General features: G+C 44.4%; 1 long non-coding RNA gene across 3 annotated transcripts in view; it reads right to left on the bottom strand.

Moving 5' to 3' along the window:
- Positions 1–20,413, bottom strand: part of LOC123593575 — a 77,775-nt gene that overhangs the window by 8,668 nt on the left and 48,694 nt on the right. For all 3 annotated transcript variants that reach the window (XR_006710388.1, XR_006710386.1, XR_006710387.1), the window contains one exon: positions 5,245–5,366. This is a non-coding gene — a long non-coding RNA (uncharacterized LOC123593575). The remainder of the gene's footprint in view (positions 1–5,244; positions 5,367–20,413) is intronic.

Below are 20,413 nucleotides of genomic sequence, written 5' to 3'. Positions count from 1 at the left end.
TTACTTGCTTTGGAGTGTTATACCTTTAAAAAAAAAATCACGGATAGGGGCGCCTGGGTGGTTCAGTCGGTTAAGCATCCTGCTTTGGCTCAGGTCATGATCTCACGGTTCGTGAGTTTGAGCCCCGCCTCAGGCTCTGTGCTGACACACTCTCTCTCTCTCTCTCTCTCTCTCTCTCTCTCTCTCTCTCTCAAAAATAAGTAAACATTAAAAATAAATGAATATATTAAAATCACAGGTTCCGCACACCCACCCTTACTTCCATCCCTTTCCTTTCCCACCGGTGGCAGTCAGGATCAAAAGTAGCTGTTTATCATTGCTTCACATGGTTTGATAGACCCATGTATCCATCACCTTTGTTCTCTTGTTTGCTTGTTTTAAGCTTTTATGTAAAGGTTTCCCATACCTCACATATCATGGGGCAACTTTGTGTTGCCGGGGCTCAGCATTCTATTTACAAGATTTTCTTTGTTGACACGCATGATGGTTGCTTTTATGTGTCAACGTGGCTACACTCCCCACTTACTCGATGAAACACTCACCTACGTGTTACTAGGCACGTATCTTATAGATGTGCTTTAAAGTCCACAATCAGCTGTCTTTGAGTCAAGGAGATTTTCCTAGATAATTTGGGTGGACCCGATGCAATCCATCGGTTGAAGGACATTAAGAGGAGAGCCGAGGCTTCTCTGAAGAGGAAGAAATTCCATCTGTGGACAGCAGCTTGAGCTCGCACGCGGCTGTTCCAGTCTGTCTTTCCCGATGACGTGTGCTGTGGATTTCAGACTTGTCTGGCCAGGTCCACGGTTGTATGAGCCAATTTCTGGCAATAAACCTCTTACTGTATGTCTCCCTCTGGTTCCCACTGGTTCTGTTTCTCTGGGTGAACCCTGACTGATACAGTATATGTATCTCTGATTCATCTCTTTGCATCGCTGTATAGCAAGCACCCACAAACTCCTTATAAAAACCAAACAGTCAATATTGTAGGCTTTGTGGGCCATACAGTCTCTGTTGCAAGCACTTCCCAATGCCACTGTAATATGAAAGCAGCCAGAGACAACACGTCAAGGAATGGGGCGGCTGAGTTTCAATAAAGGTTTATTTACACATACAGGCATCGGGCTGGATTGGACCCAAGAGCTATGGTTTGGTAACTCCCGCAATATGATACACTGTTGTACGGGCAAACCACAATTTATACACTCTCCTGTTTCATATCTTCTACGTTTTCCCCCGTTACTACACAATGCTGTCCCGAACGTTCATGTGCACCATTCTTGTGCACAACTTCATGTGTTTTTCTCAATCTGTCTAGGAGTGGAATTGATGGGTCCCGGGGTATACGAATCCTCCACCTAATGGTGCCAAACTTCAAACTAAAGAGATCGTTCTAGGGGCGCCTGGGTGGCGCAGTCGGTTAAGCGTCCGACTTCAGCCAGGTCACGATCTCGCAGTCCGGGAGTTCGAGCCCCGCGTCAGGCTCTGGGCTGATGGCTCAGAGCCTGGAGCCTGTTTCCGATTCTGTGTCTCCCTCTCTCTCTGCCCCTCCCCCGTTCATGCTCTGTCTCTCTCTGTCCCAAAAATAAATAAATGTTGGAAAAAAAAAATTAAAAAAAATAAATAAATAAAGAGATCGTTCTAATTGACACACCTACTAATAGGGCCCAAGACTTCCGGTTTCTCCCCATCTTCCACACCGTTGGGAGCTATCAGACGTAGATTTCCAAAATGGCGTACGTAAAACCGCATTTCATTGTAGTTTCAATGTACATTTTCATAACACCTAATGGTGAGAGGCATCTCTTCACGTGACTACTTTCCATCCATATGTCCTCTTTTTTTTAATAGCAACTATTTCTTTTCCAATTAAAAAAATGTTTTTAATCGAAGGAGAGTTGACATACAATGTTACATTCGTTTTAGGTGCACACATCGTGATGTGACAATTCTATCCATTACAAGAGGCTCATCATGTTACATGTGGTTACCACCTGTCACCATACATATATCCTCTTGGATCAAGTGTCTATCCAAATCTTTTGGCTATTCTAAAAATGGGGTTTTGTTCTCTTATTATTGACTTTTGTGAACTCTTTATAGATCACGGATCTAAGTCCTGTGGTGGATACGTGATTTGCAAATGTTTTCTCCCAGTCTTTAGCTTGTCTTTTCATTCCCTGAAGTGTCTTTTGCAGAGCAGAAGTTCTTAATTTTGATGATGTTCAAATTCATCAGCTTGTTCTTTTGTGGATCATATTTCTGGTAACATAGCTAAGAAATCTTCCCAGAACCCCAAGTCACAAGAATTTTTTTTTTTTTTTTTGCATGTTATCTTCCAAAAGTTTTGTATTTTCAGGTTTACATTTTAGGTCTATGATGTATTTTTATGTTTTATTTTTTTAGGTTAAAAAAACTTTTTTTATTTACGTAATCCCTACCCCCAACATGGGACTCGAACTCACAACCCCGAGATCAAACGTCACACGCTCTCCTGAACGAGCCAGTCGGGCACTCCTCTCTGATGTATTTTTAATTAATTTTTGTATACAGTGCACAGCACGGGTCAAGGTTCATTCTTTTCGCACATGGATGTCCTATTCAAGTACTGTTTTTGTTGAAAAGACTATCTTTCTCTGTTGCCTTTGCATCTCTGTAAAAAAAATCAGTTGATCAATAATGTACGCGTCAGGCTCTGGGCTCTGTGTTCTGTTTCGTTCATCTATACGTCCATCCTTTTGCCAATTCCACACTGTCTTAATTTGCTGGCTTTTTATAGCAACTCTTGAAATCAGGTGGCATGCCTCCTCCTGTTCGTTCCTCTTTTTCAGAAATGCACTGACTATTCTAATTCCTTTGCCTTCTCACGTCATTTTTAGAATCAGCTTGTTGACACCTATAAGAATATCCTGCTGAGATTTGGATAAGGATTATGTTGAACGGATAGATCAATTTAGGGAGGACAGACATTTAACAATGAACAGGGTACGTGTCTTTCAGTCAGTTCGGCTCTATGTTTTGTTTTTCTCTTTTTAAGTAGGCTTCATGCCCGGCATGGGGCCCAATGCAGGGCTGGAACTCATGACCCTGAGATCAACACCTGAGCTGAGATCAAGAGTCAGACACTTAACCTTCTGAGCCACCCAGGTGCCCCCAAATACAATTGATTTTTGTATATTGACCTTGAATCCTGCAACCTTGCTAAACCCATTAGTTCTAAAAGTTCTTCCTTTGCTAATTTATATATTGGTTTTGGGTTTTTAAATTGGTTTGCAAGAGCTATTTATGTATTCTGTATATTCATTCAGTGGATAAATATTTATTGAGTGCTTCCTATGTGTCAGGCACTATATTAACATACTGATCTTGAGTCCATTTTCTTCATTGCAAAATTCTTCGGGAAGACATTATTCATCTCAGTTACAGAAATAGTTATAGAATACCTGTCCATGAGTTTGCTTATTCAAAAAATTTATTGAGTACCTACCGTACGCTAGACAATAGCTTAGCTAACGGAGATACGGCAGAAACGACAGGACAGACGCTGGAGGTCCCTCCACTCCTCTGATGGAGGAGAGAGACCACAAATAAAAGGTAAATACATCATCTAGTTACAGGTAGTACAAATGCTTTGGAGAAAATAAATCGAGATAATAGGGCCGAGGGGACAGGTGGGAAGACAGGAAAAAAGGTGCTAGGAGACAACGTGTAAGCTGAGCTGCACGAGACAAGGCAAGAGCACTCCAGGAGGAGTCCCCAGCAAGTGCAAAGGCCCTGGGTGAAAATGAGCTCGGCATGATCAAGGGACAGAAGGAGGGCCAGAGTGTCTGGAGTGTACTGAGCGGGGGACGGCGGTATGAGAAGAGACTAGAGAGACAGAGAGGGACCGGAGGTAGGGAGAGGCCATGATAAAAGGGCGACACCTGATTCGCAGTCCTTGGGAAACAGCAACGTATATGCCAAGCATCTCTGATACAAAGATAAGCAACACAAACCCCTGCCCTCGGGAGGCCATGATCCAGTGGGAGAGACAAACACACGAATCGATGCACTGAGGAGTGAAAAGTAATGTCATCGACGTGGGTATGCAGGACGTGTGGGGGTAGGAAGCAAGAGTGATCCTTTAGCTGTATTTTGCAAGTTACAATTTCTGCGGCCTCCTGTTTAAACCCTATAAAGTACAGAACTTCCCTTAAAAATCATGTAGCACATATTTCATACGTGGCACCGCCTTAATTTCAAAGTGTGGAGACCCCTTCTCTCTGCTCCCACTGTGCCTCTCGCTTGTCCCCATTCTAGTACCCGTAGAACCTACACGTACTTGCCTCTCTGTCCCAACGATTGCTACGTTCCATGAAGGCAGCAGCTGAGCCATATTCCCTACTATCCTGCTATTAGTATCCCATTTTGCAGACGAGCAAACTGATGACCAGAGAGAGTAAGTGGCTTGTCCTCTGAAGCACAGCTATGGTGGCAGGTAGGGCAGACTGTCAGGGGCCTTGCCTTTTCCTGGGTTAGGGTTTTTTTTTTCCTTCACTACTCCCCCATCCTATGGTGACTTTGGGGAACATCTCACAGAACACGCATGTCAAAGTGATGGGCTTGCTTCCAAACGAATTCACTGACACGCCTCTCACTACTGAAATGGCGCCAGGAAATTATAATTAATTCAATCGTTTTTGTCGTAAAACGTATCGCGCATCGAGAAGAGAATAAAATTGTACAGTTGGAAAACCAGTAAAGCTCCGGGTCCACAATATCCTGGAGAAGAATTAGGTCTTCTTCTTTTAGAAGCCTTCTGTAAAGGGGCACCTGGGGGTCTCAGTCGGCTGAGGGTCTGACTCTTGATTTCGGCTCAGGTCATGATCTCGCGGTTTGTGAGTTCGAGCCCTGCGTCAGGCTCCATGCCGACAGCCCTGATGGTGCGGAGCCTGCTTGGGATTCTCTCTCTCTCTGCCCCCTCCCGTACGCACTCTCTCCCTCACTCAATATAAATAAATAAACTTAAAAAAAAAATACCTCCTGTGCATCCTTCCCTAATCATACCCCTCCCTCCCACGTTTGAAGTAAACATTTACCTTACTTTGGGTTCATCAGTCCCTTGCTGGTTTTTGTTTTTGTTTTGTTTTGTTTTTTTTACAGATTTCACACGTTTATGTATATATCTAAACAAAATATGGTTTCGTTTTAAAATGCCAAGTAGCAAGCACAAGCCTAGCTGTGTTAAGGACAGGGTGATCTTACCTCTATGGGATGAAGGCTTCGGGAAAGGATAAGCTATGGAGTCCTGGAGCCAGAGCCCGTGGGCAGGTTCCTGGGCGTGCATGGAAGTGACTAGAGTCTGCGGGCAAGGTCATATCTGAGTCCTGGGGATGAAATGGGAGAAAAAGGGTTAGCACAGGCCTGTAATTCACTCCTTCCCTGAGACGCCTCAGCCAGACCTCCCTATAATCCCGGCAGTGATATTTAGGAGGAGAAAGATATGGGGAAGGACTATGTAAAAAATGTTTTCAACGGGAATCCCCTGCTCTGTTTAGATTGGGTATTGTAAATAAACGTCTCCTTTTTGGATTAAGGGCTGTGGCTGCCTGGAGAATGGGGGTATTCGGGTAAACATTTCCTACCTGCATAGTTAATGAATTAAAAAGCCACGAGACTCCAAACAGAGGTAGCCTTCTTTGAGAGCAGTCGTCCACACGGTTTAAAACTCATCAGCTGCTCAGACACCAAAATGTGTCTTAATGCGGGAGGAGGGACATCGTTTAGCAGCTGGTGGTTTGAGGACCCAGTGGGAAAAGAATGTTCTGTTTGTGCCTTTTTCTTGCCTGTATCCTTTGAGTCGTGAACAAAATTCGGTGTTAAGTGAGATCTAGGATCCTTATGGTCCCACTTGACAAACGGACATTTTGTGCGAACTCAATCCGGATCACCACGGTTGGGGTATCTGGCAGTATTGTAGAATGGTCCAGATACTCGATGTCTACTAGAAATGTGGTCAAACAATGTGAGCTCTAATATCTTCTAAGTTCACCATGGATTCCCCCAGCTCTCCCCAGCATGGTAAACCATGATGAGATAGCACCTTACACCCTTAGGATGGCTACTAAGCATTGACAAGGATGTGGAGAAGTTGAAAGCTCGTGCATCATTGGTGGGAATGTCAGTGGGTGCCACCACCACGGAAAACAGTACGGAGGTCCCCCCCAAAAATTAAAAATAGAAATACCATATGATCCAGCGGTTCCAATTCTGGGTATTTATCCAGCGGAAATGAAATCAGGACCTGGAAGAGGTAACTGCACTCTCGTGTTTTTTGCAGCCGAGATATGGAAAGAACCTAAGTGCCCGTCAAGAGATGAATGGATAAAGAAGACGTGACACACACACATACACACACAATGGAAGTTTAGTCCACCATGGGAAAGAAGGACAGCCTACCTTTTGCAACAACACGGATGGGCCTTGAGGGCATTATGCTAAGTGAAAAAAGTTAAATGAAGAGAGATAAATAAGTGGTGTCGCTTATATTTGAATCTGAAGAAGCTGAACTCCTAGAAACGCAGACTAGAATGATAGTTGTCAGGGGCTAAGGGGTGGGGGGATGGGAAGATGTCGGTCAAAGGGAACAAACCTGCGGTTATACGATGAGTAAGTTCTGGAGAGCTAATATACAGCACAGTGATTATTGTTGATGATGCTGTATTTTATATTTGAAAATTGCTAAGAGAGTAGATCTTAAATGTTGTCATCTCAGAAAAGAAGTGGTAATTATGTGACGCGGTGCAGGTGTGAGCTAACACTAGGAATCATTTTGCCGTATGTATGCGTATCAAATCAATACGTTTTATATCTTAAACTTACATGACGTTATATGTCAGCTGTATTTCAACATACCTGGAAAAAAAAAATAGAATTACCGTCTGACCCAGGAATTCTGCTTCTAGGTATATATACTCCATAGAATTGAAAACTGGGTCTCAGAGGGATATTTGTGTGCCCACGTTCACAGCAGCAGTGCTGACAATATAAGGTGGAAGCAACGTAAACGTCCATCAGTGGATAAATGAAGAAACAAATCTGCTATGCACCCACAGCAGAATATTATTCAGCCTTAGAAAAGGAAGGAGATTCCCATTCCCATTCCAGTATGGCTGAACCCTAAGGACATCATGCTAAGGGAAATAACAATTTGTCATAAAAGATGAATATTACATAATTCCACTTTTATGAGCTATGGAACGCAGTCAAAGTCATACAGATAGAAAGTGAAGGATGGTTCCAGGGGCTGGGGCGGGGAGCATGGAGTGTTACTGAATGGGTACAGAGGTTCCGGTTTGGAAAATGAAAAGAGTTCTGGAGAGTGGTTACACAGCCCCACGGATGGACTTCGCACTACCGAACTGTACATTCAAAGGGGTTAAGTTTTTAATAAATAGGTAAACCTACTTTCGCCACAATGAAAAACAAAAGAATGGGACAAAGCAGGTCACATTGGTGTGTTACAGGTGCCCCCGTTGATCCAGGGAGCAGGGCAGGGAGGGGAGACAGGCCAAGTGCAGATAAGAACCGAGGCCAGTTTCACCCAGACACGTCCCCTTTAGTGAAAGACAGGACAGTGGCAGAAAGCATCACGCTGATCACAGCATTCTTTCTCTGCCACGCTGCTCCAGCCGGACGGGCTGCCCTGTGCCTCTCTGCGGGGCCGTCCCTCTGAGCTCTCCCTCCGCCACACTCCTGGCGAGCGCTTTCACCTCTTTGCTCTGTTGGACCTTCTGTTTTCTGGATCTCACCTTCTCTGGACTCTGCTCCAAGCTGTACTCCCTCCTTTGGTGGGGCATACATGGGAGGCAAATCTCTTGAGATCACGCACTCGAGAAAGCCTCTTTATTCTACCCTCTTACACAAAGACAGTCTGGGTGAGGGTGGGATTCCAGCACAGAGCCGCTTTTCTTCAGAATTTTGGAGGAATGGCTCCACTCTCTGGACTCCAGTGTTGCCATCGGCAAGTCTAAACCCGTTCTGACGGCCGTCCCCCTGGGGGTGACCTATTTTTTTTTTTTCCTCTCCGGACCTCGGGAGTGTCACGGGAAACTTACAATGACGTGCGCTGGTGTGGCTCTAGCCTCGTTCATTCTGCCGTGAGTTCTTTAATCGGGCAGCCCAACTCACAGGTTATTTCATCAATGATTTTGCCCCCCCCCCCCATGTGTTTCCTACCACAAAATCCTCTATCACTTAAGTATGGACTTTTCTGGACTGCTCCTCTATTTTCTTATCTTTTCCTCTTTGTCTTTTTGCTTTACTGTCTGGGAGATTTTCTCAGCTTTGTCTTCTATTCCCTCTTTTGAACGATCTTCATTTCTGCTATTAAAAGCTTTTTTTTTTTTTTTCCAAAAGCTCTCTTTGTTTTCTAAATTTTCCTCTATTACAGCATCATGTTCTGATTTCATGGAGGCACTGTCTCCTCTCTCTGTGGATATTTATTACAGTTTATGGAGATGAAGTTTTCTTCTCCCTGAATAGCTTGTGCCTTTCTCGCTATGCTTTTATTTGTTCATCTCATTGTTGGAGGCTTTCCTAAGCTGTCTGGTAATGTTGGCTGTTTGCTCATGATGAGGAATTGGGAGTTAAAATGCTGACCAGAATCTCTCAGAGCACGGGTGGGGCTTGTTAACTCTGGGCGTCCTTCTAGGGCTTTCTCGCAAGGCTTTTCTGGGGAGACTGATGCTAGCATCTTGGAGTCATCCCTCCAGAGCTGGCCAGACTCCCCCTCAAGAAGAGGCTTAAAACCACATGGCCACAATGTTCTGGAAGACCGATGGGAGAAGAGGGCTTGAGGTCTCTGTTACAGGGTACTCAGCACACATACTGACACTTAATTTCCCCCTTATTGGCACGGTCCCTATCTCCATCTTAAAGAAAAAAGGCGTTTGCTTACTGGGTGAGTTACAAATGACTCTCCACAAACAGACAACACACACAGAATCACCTTTATCTCTACTGAGATACTACAGGGGGTTTCCTACTCACACTGCTGTCTGGTGGACCCCTTTCCTGGACCACCTCTCTGCAGCTTTGCTCAGAAGCTTAATAATCCACGTGAGAGCTTTCTTACTTGACTACATCTTTGGTTTTTACCAACTGCCAGCGCATTTCTCAGGCTCATGAAGCTTTACACCTGTTTGCTTCTTGTGAGCATGTGCGGTACTCTCTTCGGTAACCAAGAAGCCCCTAGTAGCTCCTTTGGTAAATAGGATGGGAAATCAGGCCACGGTCGATTGAATTCCTTCTTTTCAATCAAGACTCACATGTTGGGCCTCCCAAATGTCACCCAGCCCTGAAGGATGAGAAGGTGGAGAAAGAAAAAGAGAGGGTTCTAGACAGGAAACAATTTTCGAGTAATTTGGCTTATTTAGGGAAATGGGAGGGAGGCTGGAGGGTCGGAAGGCTGAGGGTGGGTTCGTGGGCCGCTGTGGAGGGCTGAGCGGGGATCGGCAAGAAATGAGTGACACAACCCAACCAGGAGATGACCAGCTGGCAACAAGAGGGGACCGGACGAAACCCCAACCGGGCAGTTTAGAAGATGGATGAGAGCCAAAGACACCAAGTGTGGAGCCTGAGATGATGACAGTAAAAATAGCAACCAAATTATCAATGCTAATTCGCATACCAGATGCTTCAGGACATTATCTCCAATTTTCATCCAACCTCCCAAAGAGGGATCGTCACTCCCGCACTACAGATGCAGAAGCAGAGGGTCCCAGAAACCCAGAGCGGCGAGGTCTGGCTGCCTCTAGAGTCAAGCTGCCTTCTCTTGGGCCAGGCCGGGTCCTAACTCATGCCAAGTGTATTTGCTTATTCAGCCAGCCAGCCAGCTGGTACCAACTAACCGCTGAGCTAGATGCTGAAAACAACAAGAATACCGTCCCTAGGGGTCAGAGAACCCTATGTTCTCTTTAAAAAATTATTAAGTTAAATTATTAATTTTTATTTGAGTGTAGTTGACACGCAATGTTCCATTCGTTTAGGTATACAGTGTAGTGACTCGACAAGTTTCAATATCACACGACGCTCGAGTGTGGCGACCCTCTGTCCCCATATGTTGCTAGTACGATATCACTGGCTATGTTCCCCATGATGTGCCTTTTGTTCCCATGACCTATTAATTATGAAACTGGAAGCCTGTATCTCCCTCTCCCCCTTCACTCATTTTGCCTGTCCCTCCCCCCGCCCCATCCTTCTCCCTCTAGCAACTATCAGTTTTTTCTCTGTGTTTACAGGTCTGGTTCTGCTTTTTGTCTATTTGTGGTTTTTTTTGGGGGGGGTTTGGTTGGTTTTAGACTCTGCACACGAGGAAATCATATGGTATTTGTCTTTCTCAGGCTGACTTATTTCAGTTAGCATAATACCTTCTAGGTCCATCCATGTTGTTGCAAATGGCGTAATCTCATCCTTTTTATGGCTGTGTAATATTCCTGTGATGTGTGTGTGTGTGTGTGTGTGTGTGTGTGTGTGTGTGTGTGCACGTGTGTACTACATTTTCCTTGTCCATTTGTCTACAGATGGACACTTGGGTTGCTTCCATATCTTGGCTTTAGTAAATACTGCTGCAATAAACATAAAGGTGCATATGGCCTTTTAGATTAGTGCTTTTGTTTTTTGGGGGGTAAATACCCAGGAGTGGAATTATTGAATCATATGGTACTTCTATGTTTAATTTTTTGAGGAACCTCCAAAGTGTTTTCCACAGTGGCTGCACCAACTTACATTCCTACCAACAGTGCATGAGGGTTCTCTTTTCTCCACACTCTCATCAATATTTGTTATCTGTCCTTTTGACGTTAGCCATTCTGGCAGGTGTAAGGTGACATCCCATTGTGGTTTTGATTTGCAATTGCTCGATGATTAGTGATGTTGAACATCTTTTCATGTGCCTATTGACCATCTGTATGTTTTCTTTGGAAAAATGTCTTTTTAGGTCCTCAGCCAATTTTTAAATTAGATTATTATTATCTTTGGCATTGTGTAAGTTCTTTATGTATTTTGGATACTAACCCCTTATTGGCCATATCACTTGCAAATATCATCTCCCATTCATTATGTTGCCTTTTTGTTTTATTGATGGTTTCCGTCACTGTGCATAAGCTTACTTTGGTGTTGTCTCAACAGTTTAATTTTGCTTTTGTTTCTCTTAGCTTCGAAGACATATCTAGAAAAATGTTGCTATGGCCCATGTCAGAGAAATAACTGCCTCTGTTCTTCTCTGGGAGTTTGATACTTTTAAGTCTAATCCATTCTGAGTTTATTTTTGTGTATGGTGTTACAGGGTCGTCCAGTTTTCTCAAAATCATTTGTTGAAGAGACTGTCCTTTTTCCCGTTGTATGTTCTTGCCTCCTTTGTCATTGATCAATTGGCCTTAGGTGTGGGTTTATTTCTCAATTTTCTATTCTCTGCTCTTTTCTCTTGATCTATGTGTCTGTTTTTCTGCCAGTACCATACTGTTTTGATTATTACAGCTTTGTAGTAGATCTTGAAATCTGGAATTGTGATACCTCCGGCTTGGTTGTGGTTGTTGTTGTTGAAGGTGGGTTTGGCTATTGAGGGTCTTCTGTGATTCCACACAAATTGGAGGATTATTTGATCTAGTTCCGTGAAAAAAGCTGTCGGTATTTTTATAGGGACGGTATTGAATCTGTAGATTGCTTTATGTAATATGGATATTTTAACAATATTAATTCTTCCAATTCACAAGCACAGTATGTCTTTCCATTTGTTTGTGTTGTCCTCAATTGCTCTAATCAATAGTTTATAGTTTTCAGAGTAGAAGTCCTTAACATCTTTGGTTAAGTTGATTCCTATGTATCTTATTCTTTTTGGTGCAATTGTCAACGGGACTGTTTTCTTATTTTCTCTTTGGGCTACTTTGCTATTAGTGCATAGCAATGCTATGAATTTCTGGGTACTAACTTTGTATCCTGCAACTTTACTGAATTCATTTATTACTTCCTGGGTTTTTTTTTTGAGGGAATCTTTAGGGTTTTCTATGTATAATATCATGTCATCTGCCAATAGTGACGGCTTAATTTCTTCTTTACTAACACGGATGCTTCTCATTTCTTTTTCTTGTCTCACTGCTGTGGCTAGGACTTCCAGTACTATGTTGATTAAAAGTGGTGAGAGTGGGACATCCTTGTCTTGTTCTTAATCTCAGAGGAAAAGCTTTCAGGGTTGTTTTCATTAAGATGTTCGCTGTGGGATTTTCATATATGGCCTTTATTATTCTGAGTATGTGCCCTCTAAACCCATTTTGGTTGAGAGTTCTATCATGAACGGACGTTGAATTGTGTCAAATGCTTTTTCTGTATCTACTGAGATGATCACGTGATTTTTATCCTTTGCTTTGTTGATGTGATGAGTCACATTGATTGACTTGCAAATATTGACACATCTTTGCATCCCTGGAATCAGTCCCACCTGATTATGGCCAATGATTCTTTTAAAATATGGTGGAATGTGGTTGGCTAATATTTTGTTGAGGATCTTTGCATCTATGTTCATCAAGGACATTGGTCTGTAGTTTTCTTGTGTGTGTGTGTGTGTGTGTGTGCGCGCGTGTGTGGTGTCTTGGATTGTGGTGTCAGGGTAATGCTGACCTCATAAAGCCTATTTGGAAGCTTTTCTTCCTCTTCTATTTTTTGGAATAGTTTGAGGAGGGTAAGTATTAACTCTTCTTTAAATGGTAGAGTTCACCTGTGAATTCACCTGATCCTGGACATCTATTTCCCATAGTTTTTTGATTTACCAATTCAATTTCATTAACAGCTATCAGTCTGTTCGGAGTTTCTACTTCCTCCTGACTCAGTTTTGGAAGATTGTATGCTTCCAGGGATTTATCCATTTCTTCTAGGTTGTCCATTTTGTTAGCATATAACTTTTTGTAGAATTCGGTTATAATCTTTTGTATTTCTGTGGTGTCAGTTGTTACCTCTCCTCTCTTGTTTCTGATTTTATTTGGTCCCTTTCTCTTTTTTCCTTGATAAATCTGGCTAGAGAATCCTACATTCTTTTAAAACCCACTTACCTTCCCAAAATCTTGTCTGTGAGCTCCATTTCAGTTCTTCAACATTCCTTTTGAATGTGAATCTCTCTTATTATTTTTTTTTTATATTTAAGAGAAAGAGAGGGTGGGGAGAGAGAGAGAGAAATAGAAAGACAGAGAGAGGGAATCTTAAGCAGGCTCTACACTCAGCACAAAGCCCAACACAGGGCTTGATCCCATGACCCTGGGATCAGGACATGAGCTGAAATCAAAAGACACTCAGCAAACTGAGCCACCCAGGTGCCCCTGGACGTGAATCTTGAATGTGGGTTAACAGAGGCCGAGCCTTCCTGACTTAAGCATCAGTTCACAAGTGAGATCAAGGTAAGCTCTCCTTCAGAGCGATGGAAGGAGACCATGGCTACCCAAGCCTGTCAAGAGCAGGAGGAAACACGTCCTGAACATAAGGTCCGAACTATTCCAGGACTCCAGAGGAGTCCTTAGTGCCCTTACCTGCTATCTAGATTCATAACTACCTGTGCCAGTGTGGGAAATGCCAAGAAAGAATCTTGCCCCTTATAATGGCAGCCTGTTATTATGACCTATAGTGTGTTGAGGATATGGATAGCTGCAACATTTTGCCCAGGTCCCGGGGTGTGGTTAGACTGAAAACATCAGCCACCTTCCTTCTTATGGAAACCCTCCCCCATGTATTGAAAGAAACATTCAAATTTTGCCAAGCTCCTTCCTGAAGCTGTCACCCACCGATCCCATTTGCTGAACTCCAGCCATGTTCGTCTTTTTCTTGAATTTCTAAGCAGGCTTTTTTTGCATGTGTGCTATTCCCAATTTCTCGGAAGCTTTCCCCCAAGTCTTTTCAGGGTTATCTCCTCCTTATCCATAAACCCCAGGCTCAGCGCCTTCTTTCCATCACAGCGTTTATTACAAATTAAAACGTTAAATTTTTTTCCGGTTTATTTTTTGTGTTGATGTCCTCGCGTTACCGTGAACTCCATCAGAGCGTGTGGGTATTTGCCTGGGATGCTGTCGCGTGCCCTGCACCCTGCAGAGTGTTAGGGAAAGCAGTTGTTCGATGCATATGTGATGAAAAAATAAAAGTAGAAATTACACACACAGGTTCACACTGCATATTCTGATCATTGGATTCCTTAACGTCTGAAAATTTCTATGTGGAGGATGTTTTATTCTTCCTTCTGTTAGACCCTCAGTAGGATCATTTTTAATTATAAGAATTCTATGGCATAATGCTCACTGATTTTCTCATGAGCAAGTATCACCTACTGATAATTTTTTTTTTTTTATGTATGACAGATTAGGTGTGGGTTCAAATGAATCACAGCAGGGAATTTGTTCTAAATTCCTGAGTCACCAAGAAGGTGAACTAAAGAATCACATGGCTCTCTCACCGTCCCTTGTATAATTGCCCTGTTGAAGATTTAATCCTTGTAGGTATATTAGCTCTTGGTTTAACAAACAGTCAGTGTTTGCGAGAAAACTGAATTACAAACAGCCTGATTCCTGAAATGGAAAATTGAAGTTTTGCGGCGACAGTATCTTAGTTTTGCTTTGCCTGTGGGATACAAACTATGTGCGCAAATCAGGATAAACCTGCGGTTTCGAAGGTTTGAAGCTGGACTCAACAAAATAGAACGATTTTCACAAAATTTGGAATTCGGAGTCATCGCTCGGTACAGTGTATTGCCAGGCACCCAATGTTCATGACATTGCTAAGTGACAGGTGACCGTTCTTAAATCAAACTCACTACCAACCCCGGAGCTTCAAACAATTCCTGTTCTTCCTCCTCTGAAAGGCACCACCACTCACCCAGTTGCGAAGGCCAGAAACCTGGGACTCATCCTTGAGTTACCCATTTCTTTACCTTCACATACTGTCATATTCCAAATGCTTTCAATTTTCCCTGCCAAATATTTTTTGGACCTGGCTCTTCTATTCTATGTTCTTTTTGGTTCTTGCCCTCATAGAATTAGGTGGGCATTGTTCTAAGCACTTTGTATTACTGTCCATTTAGTCTTGGATGGCTATCTCATCAGTTTTATGACAAGCCGGATTTTCAGATGAGGACCTTGAAGCACAGAGAAGTTCAGTAACTTGAAGCTGGCAACCAACAGAGCTGGGATGCGAAGGCCACATGTGTAACCACTAGGATATGGAGCTGCCATAACACCTGACCTGCAACCCTATAATAGTCTCCTAACTAATCTTGCCGCTTCTTTCTTCTTCTAAAACTCTCCATAGAGCTATCCAAATGGTCCCTCAATAGAGCTATCCAAATGGTCCCTCAATAATGCAAAATGGATTAAACTTGTTTAAAACTGTTCAATGATTCCTCATCTCCTGGAAGGCCAAGTCTCAAGTTCTTGGCATGGTGGGCATTGCCCTTCGTGACTTTGTCCAGCTAAGCCCTCCACCTCCCATCTCCAGAACTCAGTCAGTCACCCAATGTTGGGGCTGACCTTTCCATCTGTAACATACTCATGCCCAAACCTTCATCATCCTGGTAAACACCAACCTGGGCTTCAAGATTCAAATATCACCTCTTCCTTATTTCTGTCTCTGAGAGACAAGACGTTTCTTCCTTTGTCTTCCTATATCACCTGTGTTACTAACAATGATCTCACTGCCATATAATTAGTTGTTTTTAGCTATGTCTCTAACCTGGACTATGAGATTCTTGAGGGAGAGATAACCCCACGGGCAACTTTACATCCTAGATATCCTTGGTGCGCTGTGACATTTCTGACACAGAGGAGGTGCACATCACACATTTAGTTATGGGTTAAGGGATAAGACACTTGGACCTGAGAGGGTAGAAAGTGACACCGCAAACAGTAGAAGAGAATACGCCCAGGGGATTTTATGATGCATAATTTCTAGACATTCCCAGCCATTGAGCCCACCTATCTAACACTTGATTCTTTTTTACCAAATTCACTAATTTAATAGACATTTCTTGAACGCCTATTGTGGGTCAGTATCATGCTAAGATGTAAGCAACACAAAGAAGGACAAGGCAGTGTCTCTTTCTGATAAGATCAAGTCCTTTCAGGGGCTTGGTATAGGTGCGGGGGGGAAGCCAGTAAGACCGGGCAGTCCCCATGCAGTATGGCAGGAACGGTGGGACAGGGAGACCCAGTGGGCAATGAGAGCACAGAGAAGAGGCACCAAACCCAGGGTGGTAGCTCCTCAGAGGTGGTGAGACCTCGAAGAAGGGGAGACCGCAGACATTTTCGGAGAACAAAGAAAGCACTGACTTTTCTAAGCTCTGAGGCACGTTGGTTTTGCCAAATGGGTAAGCGAGAGATGGAAAACAAAGGGTGTCGTAGGCCATCCTGAGGGAACTCTGGCCTTATCCTCAAAGCTGTGGGGAATTGTGAAACATTTCAGGCGAGGCAGGAATAGAACTGACACGTGTCGTTAGAAAAATCACCCTGACAGCGGGAAGCAGGGAGAGCAGAAGTTGTTCAGTACTTTGGGCAAGAGATGATGAAATTCTGGCCGAAGGTCCCCCAGTGGAGAACGAGCAGTAGGCAGGTGTGAGATAAAATGGAGGGGTAGAATCCACACAGCCTGGGGACTGAACATGGAGAGTGAGATCAATGGGAGGGAGGAGTGAAATGTGACTCCCAACCCCGCGGGGGTGACAGAGCCATTCATGGAGCTAGGAAGCATGAGAGGAAGACCGAACTGGTGGGAGGGACAGCGCGTTCATATTTGGACCCGTCTCAGATTGCAGGGCCTGTGTCCCACCTGAGAGGATATACTCCACAGGATCCGTTCAAAGAGGAGAGTTTTGAGTTGGCGATAAAGCATGAAAAATCACCGACGTATGAATGTTAAGGAAGAGGAGGGAAGGACTAAGGACGGACCCCCGAGGGATATCCACACAAGACAGAAGAGGAAATGTGAGTACAGTGACCACGCAAACGTCCAGATGTCCATATTCCCAAAAAAAGAAGTCACAAAGCCACAGCGTTCTTACATTTAGACATTCTGGTGTCGGCCAACCTTTGGAAAGGGGAAGATATGCTAAGGCCACGGAGGAGGAGTGTATGTGCCTCGCAGTCAATAGCCAGGGGCAGGCTATAGCTTTAACGAATGAGGAACATGATTTAAAAAAAAAAAAATCTCTCATATAAAGTCAAGGAGATTAAAATTAGTCAAGGGACGGTATGAATGCAGATATGAACAGCAATCACCGTCCCTGATTGCTATTGTGATGGTACGGATGCATCACACTGGTTTTGAATATTTTTCTCCACGTGCTAGTATTTATATATTTGATTTCATCCAGCCTTTGGCATGTATATTTTCAGAGTTTCATTTGGGGGGGGGAACACTGCTACATTCCATGAAACTCATTAATAACGCACAAGTCCAGGCATTTCGATTGTATTGGGGTTTCATTATGTTCCCCGAACGAGAAAGAACACGCAAGCAAGAGAACGGAAGCCTTTTCGAAAGACTTATTCTGCAGCCTTCTGCGGCAATCCTTTGGTCCTCGTGGCTGGGGAATGTTTATCTATGTATTTGTGTAATACGCAGTCCCACCGTATCCAAGCACCTGGAAAATCTAATTAGCCTGGCCTTGATTGACTGTGTGCAGGCCAATGCCATAGTCCTCAGTCTGTTCTTTGTCTCCTACGGCGTGCTCACTGATATGAAAATGAAGACACAGTAAGAGTTTCCATGAGCAGCTGCCCAGCGGGCTTCTTACGGTATCGTGTCTGCACGGAATAATTGTCCATAAATAAGGAGGTCTCTCCACCAGTCAGGGGCTGGGGAGTAGACTGCACCCGAGGAGAACTCAGGGCAGCGCGGTTTAGGACTGCACCCCGGTGACACCATTAGAGGCAGAGCAGTCTTCAACCCTTGCTGGGGTAGCCCCCCAGCCAGCCTCATTGCATCGTTAGAGACTAGAGCAAAAGCACGGGGAAGAGGAAATTCAGGACAGGTTCTGCTTGGTTTTCTTACCATTTAGCAAGATGCTGCCACCACGTTTGGCAGTGGCTTTGAAAGCTTAGAAAGTCCAGCCTGTAGAGGGGGGGTCTAACCTGCCATTTGTGCAAGTAGGGAGGATTTGACGGAGACGGTGGTGAATGTACCCGAGCAGAGGTGGGTTGACCATAAAGCCGATAAGGTTTCAGCTTTCTGGTCCCTCACTAGAATAGGTCTCTTCCAAAGTCCTGTATTTATAAATCTGTGCTCATCAGTTTGCTTGCTTTGTCCAAAAGAGGGCTCCAGGAGATGCCTGAGCTTCAGGTCCCATAAAATCCGGATCCGCCCCTGGGTTCAGTCCAGAAGTCGTTCCCTGCAGCCGAGCCCCCTTGTTGTGCTACAGAATTCATTCTCCCTCGTTCCTTTCAACGACCTACCTGCCCATGCCCACTCTGAGTTTTAGATGGGCACAACTGCCCGTCCAGAGACTGCATTTCCCAGCCTGGCTAGATGCCAGGAGGGAGTCACGTGACTAGGATTTTGCCAGTGGGACGTGGACAGAAGTAATGTGGGCAACTGCTGGGGTTTCCCCCTTCTAAGGGTATACACTCCCCATTTTTTTTCTTTCCCCTCTTTCTACGGGCTGGCAAAGGGCATTAACGGGAGCAGCCATCTTGGGACCCAAAGAAGGCAGCCACGTATGAAAGGGAGCAGGCAATGATAGACTGCTCACTTCTGGACCGTGAGTGGGAAGAGATATAAGCTCATATTTATTTAAGCCTCTGGACTTTGAGGTCTTTCTGTTTCAGCAGCTTGGACTGTGCCCTTCACACCAGCAGACCCCTCTGGGTGAGGATTTATTTCCAGGGCAATGTGACACAGAGACAGTTGGCACAGTAAGCCTGAGCCACAGCCTTTGAAGGTTCTCGAGGAGTCAGAAGCCAATGCAAATATGAGTGGCCAGGTGTGGAATCATGATTAAGAGAAGACTCAGAGTCAGGAAACTTGGGGACACAGGATGAGAAGGGGCAGGGTAGGGAGGTCCTAGAGCATCGCCTCTTGGTGCCCATGGCTTGGACCTGGGGCTTAGGTGGGTCCTGGAGAGGAGTCTATGAGTACAGCCAAGTCATAGGGCTTTGCATCCCCTGCCCCACCCCCCAGCAGCCTCAGCTGATGGAACCAAACACGAGAAACTGATCCGAAGCCAACATTTACAGGCTGTCTGGAAGTCCTGCACTATCCTTCCTGCAGGTGTTGTTCTACTCTTCTCAGGATACAGACGATCCAAATCACACTCTTTCTCATACGGAATGGGAAGGAGAGAGCTCGAAAGGGTCAGCAGTCGGCAGTGAAGTTAGAAGCCAAAGGACACTAAGGAAGAAGACAGCAAGAAAACAGTAAGACAAAGCCCCACTCTTAGGTTCCCTGACCTTTGGTTGGGGGATTGGAGCTACGGTTGAGTGCCACACTTTGCTAATCTTTCACGAGATTGCCTGGCTTTGCAGCCCTGAGAAGATATCTTGCCCTCTTTATGTCCCTGTGTAACCTTCCAATAAACCCCTTTAACTGAAATAAACTGAGTTGATTTAAAGATAAAAAGCCGAGAGAGCCAGATAAACCTGCATCGTATCTCCTCTGAATTTTCAATTTCCATCTCAATCTGGATTCACGATCGTCACAACAGAGCTACCAGATAAAGGAGAATGAAAGTGAAGCCAGAGTTGTGGTTTTGGTCACAAAGGCATGATGGTGAAGTTGGAAAAGGCAGGAAAGTGATGGCGCGTGCGTAACCCTTCTTTGTGATTCGTCCAGACAAACCCCACAGCAGAACGACACCATGTCACTGTTCACGTTCGCAGCAGGTATAAATTTGGACGAGTTTGTGTGTATTTAGTCTCACTGCTGGAAGAGCTGATGGAACGTTACATGCTATTCTGGTTCCTTCCTGTGAATGCCAGCTCTGCTGGAGGGAGGGGGAGAGGTTTTACACCGTGTTGCAAAGACATCTACTGTAAGAAGCTATTTGCCTGAAACCCAAAGACGATCGCCTTAATAACACCTGGCAGGCATCTACGAAGCTCACGGCCATTTTATCCTATCTGACTTGTCCTTACAACTCTTTGGAGAGAAAAATGAGTGAGCCGAAGAAGCACGCTCTCAATTTCAGAAAATGAGGTCCTCCAGCATTCCTGCCTTACCTATCACTTTTCTTCTAGGATCATTCTCCTCTGCTGCTCAATCAGCCTCTTCAACATCCTTGTTTGTACTTTGGTGTCATGATCTCTGTATCTGAACATCCACCCTCCGTCAGCCAAGACTCGGTTTACATCCTAGGTCCTACTGGAGTTGAAAGGGGGAGAGGGTGGATGCCCTTTCTCTAGCAACTAGATATCTG

This window comes from Leopardus geoffroyi, chromosome D4 (assembly GCF_018350155.1).
Source record: "Leopardus geoffroyi isolate Oge1 chromosome D4, O.geoffroyi_Oge1_pat1.0, whole genome shotgun sequence".
Lineage (NCBI taxonomy): Eukaryota > Metazoa > Chordata > Mammalia > Carnivora > Felidae > Leopardus > Leopardus geoffroyi.
This window is presented reverse-complemented; position numbering and strand designations above follow the sequence as displayed.